Source organism: Schistocerca gregaria, chromosome X, assembly GCF_023897955.1.
Source record: "Schistocerca gregaria isolate iqSchGreg1 chromosome X, iqSchGreg1.2, whole genome shotgun sequence".
Classification (NCBI taxonomy): domain Eukaryota; kingdom Metazoa; phylum Arthropoda; class Insecta; order Orthoptera; family Acrididae; genus Schistocerca; species Schistocerca gregaria.
This window is the reverse complement of record NC_064931.1, coordinates 208,497,351-208,518,733: the sequence shown is the minus strand read 5'-3', so window position 1 is coordinate 208,518,733 and position 21,383 is coordinate 208,497,351. Positions and strand designations below refer to the sequence as shown.

The 21,383-nt window shown below is 39.1% G+C and overlaps 1 pseudogene; it reads right to left on the bottom strand.

Annotated features, from left to right (window-relative positions):
- Positions 1–2,164: 2,164 nt before the first annotated feature.
- LOC126297972 (ras-related protein Rab-39B-like) overlaps positions 2,165–21,383 on the bottom strand; it is a 79,871-nt pseudogene continuing 60,652 nt past the window's right edge.

Below are 21,383 nucleotides of genomic sequence, written 5' to 3'. Positions count from 1 at the left end.
ATGGAAATTCGTGCAAGGTGCCCTACTTCACACAATAATCGTGAATTAAAGTGCCGCAATTTACAGATAATGACGTAACACAACTTCACACTGACGTTGTCATAAGCTTTCTCACAACAATAGCGTAATGAACGAAGTGAAGAAAATTAATAAGGCTTATACCTTTTGCTACAGGATGAACTGTGATACGAGGGGGCGAACATTAGATCATATTTGAGAACTAAGGATGCGTTTTAAAGTAAACCTTTTAGTTACATAGTATTTATACGTTCACTCATTTATTACCAATGGAATTGTTTTCTGGGAACAAATGCACAAAATCTGACAGTTTTGAAACTACTGTAAAGTTCCTCAAGAATTACGACAAAATATAGTACCTGTGTATATTGTAGCAAAAAAAAACTTTCATTGTTCCTGCACAAATAGCTCTGTCCATAACCATGGAACAAGGTCTACAGAACGAACTTTTACTTTTTTGCAAAAAAAAATCTAAACAACATTTTCTTGCAACGAATGAAATTGCGCAGTAAATAACTTAAGAAGGTAAACGAAATAAATAACACAAGATTATTTAAAAAGGTACTAATAATAATTGAGTGTGGGTCAATAGCCTGGCATACGTCTTTCAACTGGACGCCATTTCAGCGATTTGTGTGTCGATAATCTACCTCAATCTTCCAATGTGGGAAGGGGCCCTACAGTTTAACGTGGAATTTGACATGACATACATGTCGTTCCTGGCGACTCCTCACGTCGTTGAGAGGTGAAGGCTAGGTTAAAGTGCAGACTAAAAGTCCAAGGTCCGGTCGCGATTCGATCTGGCGACCTATCGACTTCGAGGCACATGCTTTACTACTAGACCAGTTCTTATTTAAACTTATAAGTAAACGCAATGCATTGGTTATTTACGAAGTTTCAGTTTTACATAGAATGTTACGTCAACTAAGCAATCACATGTGAAATGTGAGAAGTCTATAATATTCCAGATTTAATTCATATTTCAGATCACCACTACAATAAGTATGTAACGCATTTCTTTGTTCTATATCATATTAGTATATTTCACAATGCACAAAATTTTATATTGTCAAAGTCTATAAAATGTTTGTAACTAACCCTCAAACAAATAACTTGTAATCTGCTTATGTCTAGCTGAATTAAGGAGCCAGTTGGAGACAGCTATGAAAAATCTTCCAGTTTACTTAAATGTTGCTGGAAAATTCTCAGAAGTCTCTCATCCTATATTGCATTCACTAAATTCTACACACAAAAATTTAATCATAATTACTTCAGTTCTCAACAGTCAATTACGAACTTTCGTTCTTGATCCAAGGATGCTAACAATTATGCATGAAACAAAGACTGTCAGATTATAAATTGTTCCTGAGAAGTGGTGTTACATAAACGAATATAATGAATTACAACTGCTTTATGCTGATGCAGTTATTTACTGAAGAAAAAAATGTTTGCATTTTAACCAGTGGGAACATCGAGCAATATCAACAAAGAAAATGACAGCACAACATGATCAATAGTTAAACAATCGCCAAGTGCTCAAGGAAACATTTTCCATTAATGTAGCTACACTTACCTGCAGCCTATCATATAACTTCCAGGATGGTATGGAGCAACTGAGTCAACATTTTCATATAACTTTGGTATGTATTGTTCATCAACAACTTAACAGACTAGTGATGTGATCTGTCCAAAAACTGCATAATTTTATTATTGCTACTGAACTGTGACACATGCTCTTTAACATAAAATATATTTCGAAAGCACCAATGTTTTGTCAGTTCCAGTTTTACCAGTATCACAATAGTCTAAAAAATGTTAGGACGCCACTGCTGCTCTTCTTTCTTATTGAAGCTCAATAGATGTGTGATTGCTCAATAAAGACGGAACATGGTTTACTACTTAAACTTCCAGCATGTAACCGTTATCACATGTACTGATGTAAAACAGGCTTTTTCTTCTTAAGATTTTTTTTCTTGTGAACACACCAGTGGTCGCTACATTTCTACTTGTACAAAGGTTAAGTTGTAAATTATGAAACACTGCAAGTACACAACATACTATGTCAGGATTCAAAAATGCACAGAGAAACAACACTACATAACATTTCGCACAGAACACGTACTCTAGTCTATATCAGTAAGTCACCTCAGCAATAAGTTGATTTGGCAAGTTCTGCTTCAACTAAACTGAAGTCATATGCACTTGGGCGCCGAAATCCCGTTTTAATGTCATTGTAACCGTCCTCCACTTTGAATACTTTTATAAACTTCCTGGGTTTCTGCATGAAATGCATCTCCTACACTTATACGTGATACTCCCGTCATCCACCAGCCAATAGCAAATCCATCTTGCAGCTAACCAGAGCAAATACAGCAAGACCACGTTCAATGTGACTACGGGCTTCCACTGTCCACAGAGAAATTCGTCAAGACTTGCTCCGTTACAGATGTCGAACAAAGCAAAGCACAATCAGAATATTTGCATTAAGATTTTCTTATGGACCTAAATCTCTCCTGTCCAGTTATGTCCCAGAATTGAAGTTTCATTCTTGTGCCGTTTTTTATTTCTATTAGATGAGCAAAAACCCAACATCCGCATTTGAGTCAGAAAGCTTGGTAAGTTTTCCGTCCGTGAAATACTTCAACAATGAACTCTTACCTACTTTGCTGTCGCCGATTCATATCTGCGAAGATGGTAGTCAAACACTGGTTCAACCACTTTTATAAGTTTTAATTTATTAGGGTAGTAGTAACTCGTGTTTTACACTTCATCAACATACCAGACTAGTCTCTCAAAACAAACTTTAACCTTAAACACAGACAGATTTGTTTTCCTTTATTGTCATTAGTATATCTCGGTGTATCAGCTACAGAAAAGTTCTTTAACAGTAATGGCAAAAAACAATCAGGTTCAGTGTAAAGATCTCTTAAAAACACTTGAGATTTTATCTGTGCCTCTTGAGTACCTTTACCAAAGAGTTAAGTACATGAAAAAAGTTTCACAATTCTTGCACATACAGCTATGCCCAATGCCATGGAAGAAGGTCTACTAGACTGAACTTATATTTATCGAGAAAGAATAAACATTTGGCAGAAAAGGAGAGGAGAGAAACTGGAAACAGCATTTTCTACCAGGGAATAGAAATTAACAATGAGCAGCCGATGGAGATTAACAAAATAACTAAAACGAACTTACTTAAAAATCACTAATAATTATTTCATGTGGCTCAAAGGCCTAGTGCAAGTCTTTCATTTGGACATCACGTGGGTGACTTGCGTGTCCATAACCTAAACCAGTTATCCAATGGAGAAGAGGGGACCTAAAGTTTAATGTGTAGTTCGAACGACAACTCATTTATAGCGACATCTAACACTGTTGAGTGGTGAAGTCTAGGTTAAAATGCAAACTGAAAGATGTGTTTTCCGACCGAGATTCGATGGCTCGATCTATCAATTCCGAGGCATGTAATTTGCCGTTTTCCATTACTAAGGTGACGGGGGGGGGGGGGGGTCGGGGCGAAACGTATAGCTGGCCACCACTGCCCATTGTCCCCCTAGGGTGGAGGGCATGGGATCCAAGAGGGCCAAAATGAATCAAAGTAAAGAAGGAAAGCTTTATTTTATTTTATTTTTTATTTCTTAGATATATATGTTTTTTGTACCATCATCAATAGGTTGCAAAAGCTCATGCTATGGCATGCCTTATAATGCCAAGAGGAAGGTAAATGAAAGCTGGTCCTCGTCAGCAACCAAAAAGGAGGAGAAACAAAATAGGTCGTCTCATTAAACTGTGAGAATATTCCATGGTGTTATTCGCTGCATAATCATCGGCGCACAAGTTCTTATATTAACATGGTTGCTGTTAGTAGTGAATCTTAACAGATGTAAAAGGGTTCATGGTTCAGTGTCTCCCCTCATGGATAACACAGCTGAGAGGTGGGTTATGGAACGCACTTCGGAGAAAATATTTTAAAGTATTTCTGGTACTTTGGGATTCCTAACGATCGTACAGTGTAGTTCGTTTAAGTAGCGCCAAAAATCGAGGACTATCTTCTCACTGTCATCAGTCAAGCATTCGACGGCGTGGCCACGTATCGATGTCACAAAATTCGTTTTCACTCTCGGAAAATACATCTGATCCCGGAACAGGAGCGATTCTGCAGTTGCCCGGTCGGGACTCACGCATGCTAGGAAAGGCAACAACTGGTGCACCAAATGGCAAACATCAATCGGCAACACGCATACAAGGCGACAAGGAGATGATCATTCGGATCAATCACTCCGCAGGTGGCACACAATGGAGAGACCGCAAGGTGCATTTGATGTAGACGAGATTGGCAGACCTGCTTCCGATTAATCGTTATGTACAAGTGGACGGAACATCCATATCAAGAGGGCGGTGCTCACCACATGCCACACAACACACCTCACTGTGTGGGGTATTTCCTTGTAATCATCTTCTGTGCCTTACTTAATTGTAGGCTGGTGTCCATTTAGGTGACAAAAGTCATAGGATAGTAATGTGCACATATACAGATGGCTGTAGTATCACAGCCGGCAGCAGTGGCCGAGCGGTTCTAGGTACTTCAGTCCAGAACCGAGTGACATCTACGGTCGCAGGTTCGAATCCTGCCTCAGGCATGAATGTGTGTGATGTCTTTAGGTTAGTTAGGTTTAAGTAGTTCTAAGTTCCAGAGGACTGATGACCTCCGAAGTTTAGTCCCATAGTGCTCAGAGCCATTTGAACCAACCTGTAGTATCACATATACAAGGTACAAATGAGCAGTGGATTAGCAGAGCAGTCATTTGTAGGCAAGTTATTCATGTGAAAAGGTGAAGCAGTGATGGCCACACGACAGGAATTAACAGACTTTCTAAGTGGAACTCTAGTTGAAGCTAGAGGCATGAGATATTACATTTCGGAAATCGTTAGAGACCCACAGTGTTAAGAGTGTGTTAAGAATTCCAAATGCCAGGCATTTCCCCAAAATGGGGACAATGCAGTGGATGAAAGCGTTCGCTTAGTGACCAAGAGTAGCAGTGTTTGCGCAGATTTGTCACTGCCACCAGACAAGTAATGCTAAGTGAAATAACCACAGAAATGAATGAAGAATGTGTGATCAACATACCCGTTACGACAGTGTGGTGAAATCAAGCATTAATACGCTATGACAGCAGATGACCGACTTGAATGCCTTTGCTAACAGCACAACATTGCCTGCAGGTAGACAGAACACAAGAACACAGGGCTATCACCACACATTTAATTTTCAGTCATATTTTCTATCTACAAACAACTGAATTCCAAATCAGTTATAAACACATAATTTTTATTTAGCAAAAAATAAATAAAGAACTGACATAATTAGCAAATATGAATCAATAATCATAAAAATCTCTATTTTAACTTAATATAAAAATAAATAAGAGATCAGAAAAATCCTACATTTTTAACTTTATGTGAAAAATTAATGAAAATTAGTTAATCATGGCCAGAAGAAAAAACCTACACATGTATAAAATATAAATTTTTTGAGATTAATTTGATAAAAAGTAAACATGTTTCTCATTTTTATTTTTTCCAGTTTTCCCAGTTCACATTTTATTTTTTTATTTTTTTATTCTTATGGTTAAATTTTCTATCTAAAATCAACTGAATCCCAAACCAATTTCAAACACACCATTTCTATCTCAAAAAAATGAAATAAACTACTGAATTTCATAATCAAAGTAAATGAAAACATCATAAAATGTGTTTTAATTGAATATAAAAATAAATAAAAAATACAAAAACTCTTAATTTTAACTGAATACGAAAATAACTGAAAATCAGTTGATCAAAATTTTATAACTGAATTAAAAACACAGCACATGAAAAAATTACAAATAGTTGAGATTAAATTTTAAACATTTTAATTTTTTATTTTTTCTAATTATTTTGATTTTTTCCATTTTTCCTTAAACATTTTGCATGTTACTGTGACGTACAATTATCAGTTGAGTTCTTAACCTTGCAATTTTTACAAATGTTAGATTTGATGACATCCATTTACTGTAAGATTGAGAAACCAACTGATAAATTTACTTAACAGTAACATACAAAAAATTGTTACAGAACAATGTGTAGAGCTTGTTCAAAAAAATATCATAAAAATATGTAATAAAAATAAATTCTTTCTGTCAGTGTAAAACATGTTTCTAATATTACTATAAGGAACATTGGAAACGAATTTCACATAAAGAACATCCAGAAATATAATTATCACTCGTAAACATAAAAAATTGTGAGTATTTCTTGGCTGATGTAAAGTGCAAATTCAAAAGAATGTATAAATTCTCAAGAAATTAAAGATTTTAATTTTTTACCAAAATTCAACAAGTAGAGACAGTTAATCAATTACATGTGAGAAATAGGTTCTAGAAAATAACAAAAATAAAAAATTAATTGTATATAAATGGTTCTTTTTAATATTTTAGAAGAGTCAGAAAATTATAACACAAAAAGTATTTTAAAAGGAACATCATAAGTGGTACTTAATAAATCATTGAGAATGTTAACTATCACATACATATTTTACATTGAGAGTTGATAAAAAAAGTTGTTTAAGATTTTATTGATATTATGAGTTTAAAAGAACACATTCATGATTGGGAACAATTCTTAGGAATTAAAGGGCATACAATTTTTCCCTTTTACTGGAAAACACTAATATATTAGTTGTGAATTTATAGGAATTAAAATATATTAATTTTAAAGATTTAAAAATTGCGTAGTGAACATACACTAACATATATATATTTTATTTCGTAAAATATACTTTCTGTTATTGTGAGGATTTTGTGGGGTTTTTATTGATTGTGATAGAAAAAGTTTCATATTTATGGCTTTGTATTGAATTCATAGGTTTTGAGTGTTCTTTAGTGTTAAATAAACAAACTTTACAATCTTGAAAACATATTTTATTTTTAACAACATATCTCTTTATTCCTTTTGGGTTTTCACTTCCATATCAGAACTTTATAATCATACATTTTTGCTCTTAAAGCACAAAATTCTTCTAATATTTTTCATTGACATTCATCTTCCATATTTTCTAATACAGCTTTCTTAATTTGAAGTAAACTAAAACTATTATTTTCTGAATATTTACATGTAACAACCTAGTCAATCATTGATTTCATATATTTATGAAAATTTTCAGTTTCGTATCATCGATAAAACTACCAGTATCTTGATAATAAAGTCAATATTTTCTTTCTATTTTGGTTACAAAACATTATAGCGAAACTCATACATAAACTCTTTTAAAAAATGAAGTATAGCAGTTCCGATTCAAATAGGTTTATGAAACCAAATTACAGTGTTATTGAAATGGATATCAACTCAATTTTTTGTTAAATACTGTTGTATTAATTAAATGTGGTTTTATTTCTAATTTATGTTTTTCGCTATCTGAAGTTAATATTATACCTAGTCTGTGTCTTATATTTTCGAATGTTTTTCCAAATACAGCATAATTAATCAATTTGTAGAAATAATTTACAAAGCCATTTTTGGTGTCATTCTCATTTCTGTATTTAAATCTATATACTTTTTCAACCTATCAGATTGAATAAATTCTAAAAATTATTGACTGTTTTAATTTTTATTCTTACAGACAAAGGCTATTTAAGACTTCTATAATGAACAAATAATTATATTCATTATCTAAATTACATTTTTTGTCACTAATTTGCGACGCACTTCATAATTTGGAACTTATGCTAAATCTTTATGTTAATAATATTATTTTGATATTTTAAATGTACTTCAAAAATATAATAATTTTTAGAATTCTTGAACCTTTCACTTGTTTTCTCAGAAGCGAAAATTTTTTGGTTCATCCCATTAAAATTTTCTATTTAGTTAAAACTGACTCATAGTATAATAAAATAAATTATTTGCATCTCAATATGCTAAATAATTTGTTACCTGTTTTACATCATAATTTCTCATACACTTATTACTCGGTTTATCGTATCTTTCACAAAAAAAATTTCTAGCACCCTTAATTCCTGTTTCAACCATTAAAGTCATATCATAACTGTAGAACAATTGAATTGAATTTTAAGTTATTTTTAACATGCAACAAGAGACAATACATGTGATGTGCAATAAAACCTTTTAGACAAGTTTTTCTACAATTTTGGAACTTGTTTGACTTAAATTTTTCTCAAACTAACTGTGCATGTTTCTAATCCTTATCACCAAAATCAGATACATTTAATTTTATGTAAAATTATTCTTTTGGTAGGAGTATTGTTCACCCAAATTATTCGTAATTATACATATAATAATAAGGATATACTCCTGGTTTGTTATTAAATTTATTTATTCTTCTGGGACCAATTTTCCAAAATTTTTCGTTTGATACTTTCTGAAATTTCTAGAAAGTTTATCAAGGCTAAAAGGCATTAATGAATAATTATAAATAAATCTCATTTTCTAAATTTGTCTTCATTTACCAAAGCTAACATATTTACTTTGATTATTTGGTATCAAATCTATTTCTTTTACACTGTAAAGCAAGTTCTTTTGCAAATCTGTTAGATTCATGTCCTGATCAATTCTGCAAATAAACTTGTACAAACCTAGGATTTTTGGCCTCAGATTACAATTATTACATAACGAATTTACGTATCTTTCAGCCAGATGATCGTGATTTTGTATATTTCTTACAAATAACAAATTTTAAATCTGTATATCTAAATTATTCTTTGTGGTTTCATTCCTTCAATTTCAAATATATTGCACCAATATTTTCCTCTCATTTAGTAAATTAAATGAAGTTTTAATTTGGTTCTCTGTTTATTACTCTTTCTTTGTAGGGACAATTTATATATTTAATATAATATCAAAAACCACTTTCCATATTTTTGATCTTTCATAGTATAAGGTTCATCAATTAATTTTAATTCTGTTATTACTTTTTTCATTGTTATGTTGGTATATTTCTGGATTTATTTCTTTGTATGATCTATAATTCATTCTCTGTTAATAGTGGATACATCCAAACTAATTTAAATGTTTTATCACTTTAGGGATTGGTTGCAAATTACCTATGTTTATTAATAAACATTAAAAATCAACATAAATAAAAATGCAGGCTGCTATTCTCCCATGGAGACGATCGTAGAGATGCTGGATGTAGTTCTGTGGAACGGCTTGCCATGCCATTTCCACCTGGCGCCTCAGTTGGACCAGTGTTCGTGCTGGACATGCAGACCGCGTGACACGACGCTTCATCCAGTCCCAAATATGCTCAATGGGGGACAGATCCGGAGATCTTGCTCGCCAGGGTAGTTGACTTACACCTTCTAGAGCACGATGGGTGGCACGGGATACATGCGGATGTGCATTGTCCTGTTGGAACAGCAAGTTACCTTGCCGGTCTAGGAATGGTAGAACGATGGGTTCGATGACGGTTTGGATGTACCGTGCACTATTCAGTGGCCCCTCGACGATCACCAGACGTGTACGGCCAGTGTAGGAGATCGCTCCCCACACCATGATGCCGGGTGTTGGCCCTGTGTGCCTCGGTCGTATGCAGTCCTGATTGTGGCGCTCACCTGCACGGTGCCAAACACGCATACGACCATCATTGGCACCAAGGCAGAAGCGACTCTCATCGCTGAAGACGACACGTCTCCATTCGTCCCTCCATTCACGCCTGTCGCGACACCACTGGAGGTGGGCTGCACGATGTTGAAGCGTGAGCGGAAGACAGCCTAACGGTGTTCGGGACCGTAGCCCAGCTTCATGGAGACGGTTGCGAATGGTCCTTGCCGATACTCCAGGAGCAACAGTGTCCCTAATTTGCTGGGAAGTGGCGATGCGATCCCCTACGGCACTGCGTAGGATCCTACGGTCTTGGCGTGCATCCGTGCGTCGCTGCGGTCCGGTCCCAGGTCGACGGGCACGTGCATCTTCCGCCGACCACTGGCGACAACATCGATGTACTGTGGAGACCTCACGCCCCACGTGTTGAGCAATTCGGCGGTACGTCCACCCGGCCTCCCGCATGCCCACTATACGCCCTCGCTCAACGTCCGTCAACTGCACATACGGTTCACGTCCACGCTGTCGCGGCATGCTACCAGTGTTAAAGACTGCGATGGAGCTCCTTATGCCACGGCAAACTGGCTGACACTGACGGCCGCGGTGCACAAATGCTGCGCAGCTAGCGCCATTCAACGGCCAACACCGCGGTTCCTGGTGTGTCCGCTGTGCCGTGCGTGTGATCATTGCTTGTACAGCCCTCTCGCAGTGTCCGGAGCAAGTATGGTGGGTCTAACACACCAGTGTCAATGTGTTCTTTTTGCCATTTCCAGGAGTGTATGTGAAAATTGAAAATAAGCATAATGAAAATGATGAAATCATAAAATTAGTGGAATGTGGAGAAAATTCCGTTCTTTTATTATATGTTTTTATTCTTGAAAATGAATGTTTAGTTTAGTTAAAAATACTTCGCTAAAGGATGAGATAGGAATAGATCGTTTTTATGTAGCAAAACAACATTCAAAGACACCAATACAACATTCAAAAACACCAAAACTATTAATTAGATATAATTTCAATCTTTTGAAGATGTTTTAGACAAGATGATACAAGGTTAGATGATATAGACCAGGATTATTTTAGGAGAAATATGTGCTCAATATTGAAATAATGGTAAATCTTGATTTTTTGCCGTACACATGACCAGGAAAGCTAATGAATGGAAATACAGATGTCAATTTAAAGACTGTTTTAACAACATAAGCCAAATGAATAAATTAAAGATTTTAACAACATTAATTTTGTATGCAAATAGAATAGCTATTTCGCAGGATAAAATCAAAACCATATGGTCAGTTGTGGAGGAAGTCTCTAGTCAGCATCACAATGTCAACGATATAAAGTCAGTTTGCAGTAAGAACATTCTGTTACTGTAAATTACATAAATGTACAGTATTTAACAAACGTATGAGATGTCCACCCATTGCTGATTCTCGATCAGTATTATTTTGTATTGTCTGAAACCATTTATTGGCAAAGTATTAGGCTTAGTGGTATTTGATGCGTGATAGGTTCACCTGAGCATCGGGCTTATAAAGGATGTGTTTGTGTTCTGACATGTGCAAAGGAAATGAATATCTCCTGTCATAAGGAAGGTCTGGATTTGTCATGGAATACTGTGCCAGCAAAGGGAAGAGCATGTCACGTCATAAAAATGGTACAGATATTTCTATTTCCAGAGCCACAGCCGCCAGCAGGGTGTATTTCCGATACTTTGCTCACTGTCAAATGTCGTTCAACTGAGATCACCATCGTAATATTTAACTGTAAGTACCGCAATAAAATATATATGAGGCCGGTTCTTATCCTAGGACGATTCTCTCTATTATTACTTGGCGTGCAGCACCGGTGACTTGTGGCACGAATGATTCACATTTCTCATTAACTGTAGGAGCCGTCCAAATGCAAGGGCCTGTTGGAGTGTAGGAATGTAGCTGACTTAACTGTTGTCCTCTATACGGCCGAATAGCGAACTAATACTTAGTATGTGTTGGATAGCTTTTGTGATCACGTGGAAATTTGAGAATATTCGATATGGACATGTGTTTGTGTTGGACCGTTATTTCCTCCCATGTAAATTGTTTGGTTGACTGCCTTTATTTAGTTGAGGGAACATGGATTGTGGTGTGTGCATCTAGCAGGTGAAAGGAACTTTTGCTGGTTCTCTAGACATGAGAAACACATTAGTTGACTTTGTAAATTGTAGAGATGATCTGGGATCTGTTACATCACAGACATCGGTATTCACATAAAGGTCTTCGCAGATGGGATAAGCACTAAAGTTTCGGGTTTGTAGAGAAATAATTTGCGAGGTGCCGGGGCTAGCAGTGTATTTAACACAAAATTCTTCTAGAATCTTCATATGGAAATGATGCTCTAAGCCCCCCCTTTTCTAACTCCGACTTTTGCTGTTGCACATGGATTAAGTAGAAACGCGAACTGACTGTAATCGACCCTGCAAGTGGAGTAGAAAAAAGTTTGGCACCTGCAACAATTTAATTTGATAGAAATTAATTAGATAAAGTGAGAAATAAAAGGTTGCTCTACCGATTAACAGAAAGAAAGTTCAGTCCAAAATAAGAATTTGATTTATTATGACTAAACTCAAAATAGTAAATAAACACATGAAACATTTACAATACATCAAATTGGATACTCAAATAAATGCTGTGAAGGTGAGGTTGTCCATAAACTAGATTGTGAAATTTAGGACTAAGTGTTATGTGGAGCCAATTCCTTGCAACTCAGATCTTAAAAGAAACATTAATTGCTGCTACAGTAGTGAGAACTCAGGCAATGAACATCCAAGACAGAACCACACAAGAAAAGACGAACAGGCGCGCTCTGCTGAGCGCTTATTATCACAGAGCAAATTCCCTAATCTGCCAGTGCTGCAGACATACATTACCAAGCTGTCTTCTTAACTGCAAGGACACGATCTGGCGTAGCGGAAGCGATGGCTGGTTGCTTCGACGTCCTGTCGTGGTGTCGCGAGTATAGGCCGAAACAAATTGTCCTGGTATTGTTGTTCCAGACTAAAGACTTCCTATCAATACAAATGCGCCACACAATCACTGATGGTACAGTAATTGATTTTAACAAGCAAAGTCACACATTAACTCCGATACAGTCAACTTTAGCCAAAACTGCTCAAGACAGACAACATAGGCCGCTTCTACGCAGAACGCTCAATTTCCAACTGTACTCAGAAAGTTACGTTGAAGTCGAAAATTCAGCAACCTCGTCAAACAGTTACAATTAAATGAAAGTATATTAGACAGCCAACGGAAGGCAGACTGTCCAGAGCAGTGAGAGCTCAGTCTTGTAACCTACCCTGACCGAAAGGCGAGAGCCGACCCTCTCAAGAGCACTCGTACAAGCCGCAAACAGAAAATTCCCGCCCCCACGACAGTGGCCGTGGTTAAACGTTCCAATCAACAACTCGATAACCGGCGGAAAACTCCACTCTATTGCTGAAGCACTACTAGTCCTGCAATGGAGATTCTTGGCACTAATTTCTGCGCCGATTTTCCTATGTCACGGAGCTATGCCCTGAGAAAGCTAATCACAGTTACGATTTTGCAGAAAACGCAGGAATTTGCCCGCCAAGGCTGCCTGGGAACACAAGTCATTCCCACGTCTCGCTGGTAGCCCACCAGAAAGTGTTTTCACTAAGTTTCTGCGAAGTAACAGAATCTATAGCCCAGCCGCTCTGTCAGGCCCCTGTGGGATGTGTCGCTCCCACTCCTATGACGATGTCGGCGTCTGGAAAGCATCCACTCTACTCCCTCACACCCGTCGGCTTAACCCTTTCAAGCTCAGCAGGACTCGCCTGTCACTGGACCACCCGGGTGACGATAGACGCTGCGTGGGAAGTCTGCCTGTGAAGGAATAGCAAAAAATCGAATTACTCAGAGTGAGATAGAAATATGAGAGGGGGCTCCTACCACCTCTCATAGCCCATAGCCCCTACGCCACTTTAGATTGTAATTGGTGAGCGGTTGGATCACTTAGGAGCAAGGTAGTGAGTCAATCGCCCAAGAACAATCTTGCAAACTGACTCCACATGTCGCACTCTATAAAAAATCAGAGTCTGGAGATGGATGTAGAAAAGCAAGCAAGCACGCAAGTCTGGACCAGAAACAATAATGCGTTTGTGCCAAGGGGGAGCGACTCTGAATTTGCAGTACAGTTTTGAGAGTAACTTCAGTCCGCTGAGGGCGCTCTACTCACCTGACGGGAGTGGATGACCACTGAACCTCGCAGGGAAATATTTAGTGCTGCGAGGAGTATAAACGGTGCTGTCTTTCTTCATGGTATATGTATGAGTGATGTAAAAGGGATGATTTTGTATGGCGCTGGGTACAAATTGTATGTTTACTACATGGACATGGTTGGAGATTGTATTCTCGCTCTAATTGTCAAGCTCCTGTTCTCATTAAGACTGCAGTGTAATTGAGCAAGAGTCTTTCCGTATTTGACAATATGTAGGGGCACATTGCAGGGCTTAATTACTGGTGCAGTATTGTGATCTGTACAAAATATAATCATAATGCTCTATTAACTCATAAGAGGGCCTTTGTGCCAGGGTGTAGGAGTGTCTACAAACTGACTCGAACAACACTGGAGATAAGGTATGTATCGAAAGTTCTGAAAAAGCAAGTGTTCAAAGACAAGATGATGCAGACCATCCATCTCTGGCAGGGATGCCGTCACTCCTCACCCACTGGGCCATTAGGACATCTCCAAAGCTGTAACTGTTGGATATAGAAAATTTGGGGCATTTTTCTCTTCTGTATGACAGTGCTTCGAATTCTGTTTTTGTAATTGTTCTGATTTCCCCCCATCTGTGCATAGACAGCAATCTTTTTCCAAACGACAATAATGCTTTTATGATTAAAGGTGTTTTCACATGAGTGCACAGGATATTTAGTGGTGTGAACTTTTAACATTTCTGAGATATATGTTGACAGCAGGACAAACATTTCACTGCAAAGCGTTAGCTGCCTAGGGTACACATGCAAGCTAGACACAGCTTGGAAGTTCTGTTCGGTTTCTGAGGAACAATGCACCCTGTGCTATTCTGGGAAGCATTGGGGCATCTATCTCGGCACTAGACCCACACTGCAGCGAGGCATCATCACGCCAGCAATGGAACCTAGGTGATCAAGTGTTTCAACAGGAATTTCTCGGGTGTCATGTATGAAAGCGATGTCGCTGCCTGATCCTTGCAGCACCCAAATTGACACCTATGCATCGCTTGGCAGCTAATGGCGGCAGAGGCGGCGGTGGCATCAGGCCTCAAGTGGGGGAGGGGGGGGGGAGGGGAGATATGTTTTTTATTAGCGATCTTTTGTTTAAACTGTATTGCATCGATTTCACTGACCAATAGGATGCTGCAAATTAAGAAAAACTACCCCATACATATGAATAATACCGATTTAATTAAATTGCATAAACTTTTTATATGAACATTGTGTTAGTGGTACAATAGTTAAGGGGAGATTGTGTTTGAGTGGGTGACATGGAGCAGAACAGCAGGTTAACTTCAGAACACTGGGTTAATTTGCAAGATTTTTATGTAAAAACACAGTACAATAGTTTAAGGGGGAGGATGACAAAGAAGAATGCGCCAGAAATGGCGTTCAAAAGCATGGGAAATTCGAAAAGTGTACCAGAAAATGGTGGGAAGACATAACTAATTACTTAATTTGGTATCAAAAGCGAGAGAATACTTTAAGGACGTGGGGGTGACATGGAAAACCACTTAACAGAACACAATGTTAAGTGCTGACAAAGGGCCAAAGATTAGGTTAAGACACCCAGAGTACAGTGCCAACCATTAGGTTATGCAACATGTTTGCTCCATGTACTTACTTGTTACAAGACCTACATGTGTCCAAACAGCAGAGAATGATGAACAAGAAGAATCCAACCCCACAAACGTATTTTTTATAAATAAACAATATACCCATGAATCTCCTTTATGAGAACCTTCCTCTCCACCACCAGACCACCATCTTGGATTACATTACAGAACAGATGACAGTGCTCTCTGGTGGTAGTACTTTACACCAATCCCTAGGAAGAGGTGGCAGTTGGATGACTTAGGTTAGTGGAGGCAACCCAAGTGACCTTTCTTTCCCACCATTTTCTTAGGTTAGTAGAGACTGCATTGTCCTGATGGTATTTGAACTTCCCACCATAAGGGGGGGGGGCATAGCAGGAGGGTGTTGTAGGGGGGCACAGCATTTTCGCACCAGAGACGTTAATTAAATGATCAATTTAATCAAGTAGTCCATCAAATTGATAAGAGTGAGAGGGGGCCTATTCCAATAACTCAGACCTGAAAGTGTACCTCTTACAGCAAGGTGTGAGGGGGTTGAAGGAGGGGGTGGGAGCAATAGGTTAAGTGCCTGTCAATCAAAAGGAAATGGGAGTGACATGGGAAAGCACTTAACAGAACAACAGGGTAAGGACCTGTCAATCAAATGAGAACAATAGGTTTGCCCCCTGAGTGCATACTAGCCCTGATGTAGGCAACCTGCACAAACAAAATGCGCTAACACCCCTGTAGCTCCACTACTCTCGAGGCCTTGTGTGGTCCGCTCGAAAAGAGATCTGAATTGTGCCCTGGCGGTAAGGGTGTGCCATGGACGTGATACACTTGAGCACAGCGAGAAGGTAAACAGGAAAGACTAGCGCGAGCGCTCCACCAAAGATGGGACCGCAACAAGATGTCCTGCCTCACAGCTGCATAAAGGAAGACTGCACAAACGGCTTTGTCCATAACAGTGGAATAAGGTCTAGATTGAATTTACATTTTTCTAGACGGAATAAAGTTTTCGCAAAAAAAAGAAAGGAACAGAAACTCAAAAAAAAAAATGCAGGGACTAAAGTTTCACAATAAACTCCCGATGGAAATTAACGAAATAACTAAACGAACTTACTCTATAAGGTATCAATAATAATTTCGAGTGCCTCAAAGGCCTCAGCAAGTTTTTCATTTGGACGCCACTTGGTCGACTTGCATATCCACAACCTACACCAGTTACCCAACGACGAAGAAGGGACTTAACAGTTTAATGTGGAGTTCGAACGACGCGTCATTCCCAGCGACTCCTTACATCGTTGAGAGATGAAGGCTAGGATAAAAGGCAAAGTGAAAGATGCTTGTTCCGACCGAGAGTCGATACCCCGATATGTCGTTATCGAGGCACGTGATTTACGCTAGGCCACTAGGCCTGACAAGCGCCACCTGAAAAGTAACTGTCAACCAGTTCGTTCTACACAGTCAAGGACTGCTGAGATGACAGTGAGTAGGGGCTTGGTAAAAATATAACACAAGTAAATAATAATAAAACACATTCGCAACAAGCCTTAGCACGATAATGTTATTCCTGTGAAACCATAACCAAATCTATACAGTGGAAAATATTAACATTATGCCTTCTTTTTGACCTCAACATTTCACTCGTTATGGAAGGATGTGGATTCAGATTTTTTAGGCAAGCAGATGGGAGGTCCCGGTACGCAAAACGGAAACAAACATCATTGTCATGGTCTTGAGGTAAAGTAATTGGGTATGTATAGTGGGTGGAGTGAATTATGAGAAATAAATTGCAAGAATGTATAAAATAAACTGTATTGCAAACTTGGAATAAACTGGAGGTTGCAGGCTCTAATCTCCATCCAGCCATCCTGGTTTTGGTTTTCTGTCGTTTCTTTGCATTACTTCAGGCAAATGCACGGATGGTTCCCGCTGTAAGGCCACGGTGAACTACCTGCTCAGTTCTTGTCACATTAGAATGTAAATGTTTGAATTTTTGCTCTTAAACTGCAATAACATGACCTGTCCGATACGTCAGTAAAAATGATACACGGATGAATAAAGCCAATATTATTACTGCTACATCTGTATCTACATCTGTATTCTGTATCACTGTTCGTGTGTTGTGCGCCGGTCGCAGTGGCCGAGCGGTTCTATGCGCTTCAGTCCGGAGCCGCGCGACTGCTACCGTCACAGGTTCGAATCCTGCCTCGGGCATGGATGTGTGTGGTGTCCTTAGATTAGTTAGGTTTAAGTAGTTCTAAGTTCTAGGCGACTGATGACCACAGATGTTAAGTCCCATTGTGTTCAGAGTCATTTGGTGTGTTGTGCAGCTAGAACGATTGTTGATAAGGCTCTGTATGACTTCGAATCTCTACATATTTATTGTCTTTGCCCAAGATGTAAGTAGGAGGAAGTGATATATTGTTTGAGTCTTCTAGGAACGTACGCTGTGTGAATTTTAATAGTAAATTGCACCATAATGTAGAACGCTTCTCTTGTAAGGTCTGCCACTTTAGCCAGATGAGTATCCTAACGCTTTCACACGTTCTAAACAAACATGTGATGAAAGGCGACGCGTTCGCACCTACTAAACAGACCTGTGACCAAACGCTATGCTCTTTTTGGCACTTCTCTATTTTTTCCATCAGTCCTATCACGGTAAGGTCCCTGTCTCACAAGTAATACTTAAATAAGGGTCGAACGAGGTTTTTTTTTTTCCTTTGTGGGTAGCCTTCACTTCCTGAGGATTCTTCCAACGAATCTCATTGTTACATCTGTTATACACAGGATTACTTTTCCTCCCAGATATTTAAGGGATGTGCTTGCTGCTAAAGATTCTTCATTAGTCTGAACCTGTCGTTGATCTTCTGTGGGTCTGTCTGGATTTCGCTACAATTTTGTAGCGTTGCGAGTTCCGTGTACCGGGTGGATCTGAGCTTCACCGATGACGTGTCTTAGGTTGTTCGTGTGTATTTTCTGATTATTTTGGTGCAGGGGTCCCGTGGCCTCCAGTTGCTTTTTACGAAGTTTTAATGTAATTATCATTTATTCGGTGTGCTTCCCCACTTACCTTTGTTTCTGTGTAAATATCTTCACTTCGGTGATAAAGCGTGTAAAATGCAATCACCAAAACGTGCAACATAAAACACAGAGTAATGCAATTACCGTCAGATAGAAAATTGCTGTGGGAACAGTTCAGCATAGCGTCGTTATACCGCTCCTCCATTGCGTTCAGTGAGCTCACACACGACGTGCATATCAGCCATCTCTTCGTCTGTAAACGAGCCCATACCACTGTGTATCATTGTTAACGTACAACTAACACTGGCCGGCCGGGGTGGCCGAGCGGTTCTAGGCGCTCAGTCTGGAACCGCGCGACCGCTACGGTCGTAGGTTCGAATCGTGCCTCGGGCATGGATGTGTGTGATGTCCTTAGATTAGTTAGGTTTAAGTAGTTCTAAGTTCGAGGGGACTGATGACCTCAGAAGTTAAGTCCCATAGTGCTGAGAGCAATTTGAACCAACCATTTGAGCTAACACTGCTGGCAAAGCGAGTTAGATACAGAACCGACCAGTACTCAACGTACACTCGAGGACGAGAGGTAAAGTGGGCATTACTATTCACATCACTGGCAAGCACCTTGAGTGAATGGAACAAGCTTCTTTCCAAACAACACACACACCGTATTAAAAAAAAAAAAAATAAAAAAAAAAATAAAAAAAAAGATAAATCTGTCATCAACTCGAAAGTTGGTTCGAACACTACACGGTTATTGGAGGTAGTATGGTTTGTAACGTAATTGTGTCGGTGCGTGAGAAACAGCATGCTGTGAGCGAGTTTCTAGCAGCACAAAATGCGCCCCCAATTGAAATCCGTAGAAGAATGACAGCTGTGCACGGTGACAGCTGATGAAAGCTGGGTTAACCATTTTCATCCCGAAGGCTATACAGCATCAATGGAGTTCCGCCAGAAAGAGTCACCGGCAACTAAAAAGTTCAAGATCATGCCATCAGCATGTTCTTGGATGTCCAAGCTGTGGTCCATTTGGAATTTAGTCCTAAAAGTGCCAACATAAAATCTGCAAGGTACTACGAGACTCTCAGAAAACTGAAGCGCGCTCTCCTTCAGCAGACAATGCCGGAGCACACGCGAGTGCTGCGGCATATACAACAATCCGATGCCTCGTGTTCAGTGTCGTCGATCACCATCAGTAGAGTCCCGACTTGGACCCATCCGATTTTCATCTGTTTCCAAAACTTAAAGAACACCTTGTTAGCGCTGAAGCGGAGCAAGCAGAGGTGAGGTTGCGGCGCCCTCAACGAAGTTAAACATTCTGCAGTGACGTATCATCAAAGTGGTCTCTCGTTGGGAGAAATGTATTCGTCGCCAGGGTGACTATGTTCAGAAATAAATATGTAGACATTAAGAACAAGGATGTAGAATGTTAATAACGTTTGTTTTATTAAAAAAGCTTTCAGAGTTTTCACATGAAAAGTTCGGAGATATTACTTTTCAGCATGTCCTCGTATATAACTGCACGTTGTGCGTTGTTGCACCCGATGCATTTTAAGTATATCACTTTTCTTAAATTGGAGACCTTTGTGACCTTGATTTTACATACGTTTCCTCTCTTCTAGCACAGAATATGGCTTTTTTTAAAAAAAAATCTGTTGGCGTATTTGGGTCCACAGCTGAAATACAAATGAACACGATAGCTGATATACAAAATAACACACAAGTGAAGGCGGTGTTCTTCAGCGTCTGATGCAATCGCTCTGTGACTGAAAAACTGAATATGGTCACAGCAAGCCGCGACGGGTCTCCTTTGAGCATAGACAAGTGGTAAACTATTGTCGGGACTACGTTGTGCACTAGGAGTAGGAAGTATCCGGATGGTTGTTGGTAAATCTCTGTAAAACCTGTAATTACTCTGAGTTTTTCTTTGCGAGAGGAAACGATATGTCGCCCGAGTTCTTGGTAAGTAAGCTCTCAAAATATCAACCGTAAATCTCCCTGTGATGTACAGCGCCTATCTTGCTGCGTTTGCCGCAGTAATTGCAGGCGTAGAAAGTATCCTAGTACAAGCAACGAAATTTCATCGCTGCAATTCGGGTTCATCCTGTACGTTTATTTATTTATTATTTGCTATCATATATCTGGTTTGCTACCTAGAGCCGGCTGCGGTGGTCTCGCGGTTCTAGGTGCTCAGTCCGGAACCGTGCGACTGCTACGGTCGCAGGTTCGAATCCTGCTTCGGGCATGAATGTGTGTGATGTCCTTAGGTTAGTTAGGTTTAATTAGTTCTAAGTTCTAGGCGACTGATGACCACAGATGTTAAGTCGCATATTGCTCAGAGCCATTTGAACCATTTTTTTGCTACCTAGAATCAAAAACAAATCGTACGAATTCTACTGCAATAATGTAAATGAGAATGCTAGAGGGAAAAATTACATTCATTAAATAACGAAATACGAGGTTTGGAACTTAAATAGTGGCAACTACGAGGGTTGGAACTTTAAGTGTGGCAACTATTTATTTACAGCTCGTACAAAATATATACGTGTTTCAAAGTTTTACTGACCTTCAGAGTAGTCGCCAGCATTGTGTATAACCCGTTGCCAGCGATGTGGAAGTCGTAGAATATTCTTAGCAGTGCCAGTTGTCTTGACAGTTCGAGCGGCACGGTCTGTTGCCCGACGACTTTGTAGCAGTTCTGAAGCGAATGGCGTGAAGTGTTTCCTTCGGTTTATAAATCGAGCTGAACTTACGAGGGCTTAAGTCAGGGGAGTGCAGTAGGTGGTAGCACTTAGCAGCCCCATCGATCAAACGAATCAGTAACAGCTTGCACTGTACGTGCTTGAGCATTGTCCTGTAAAATGATGGTCGAGTCCTGCAGAAAGTGTCATAAAAAAATGGTTCAAATGGCTCTGCTACG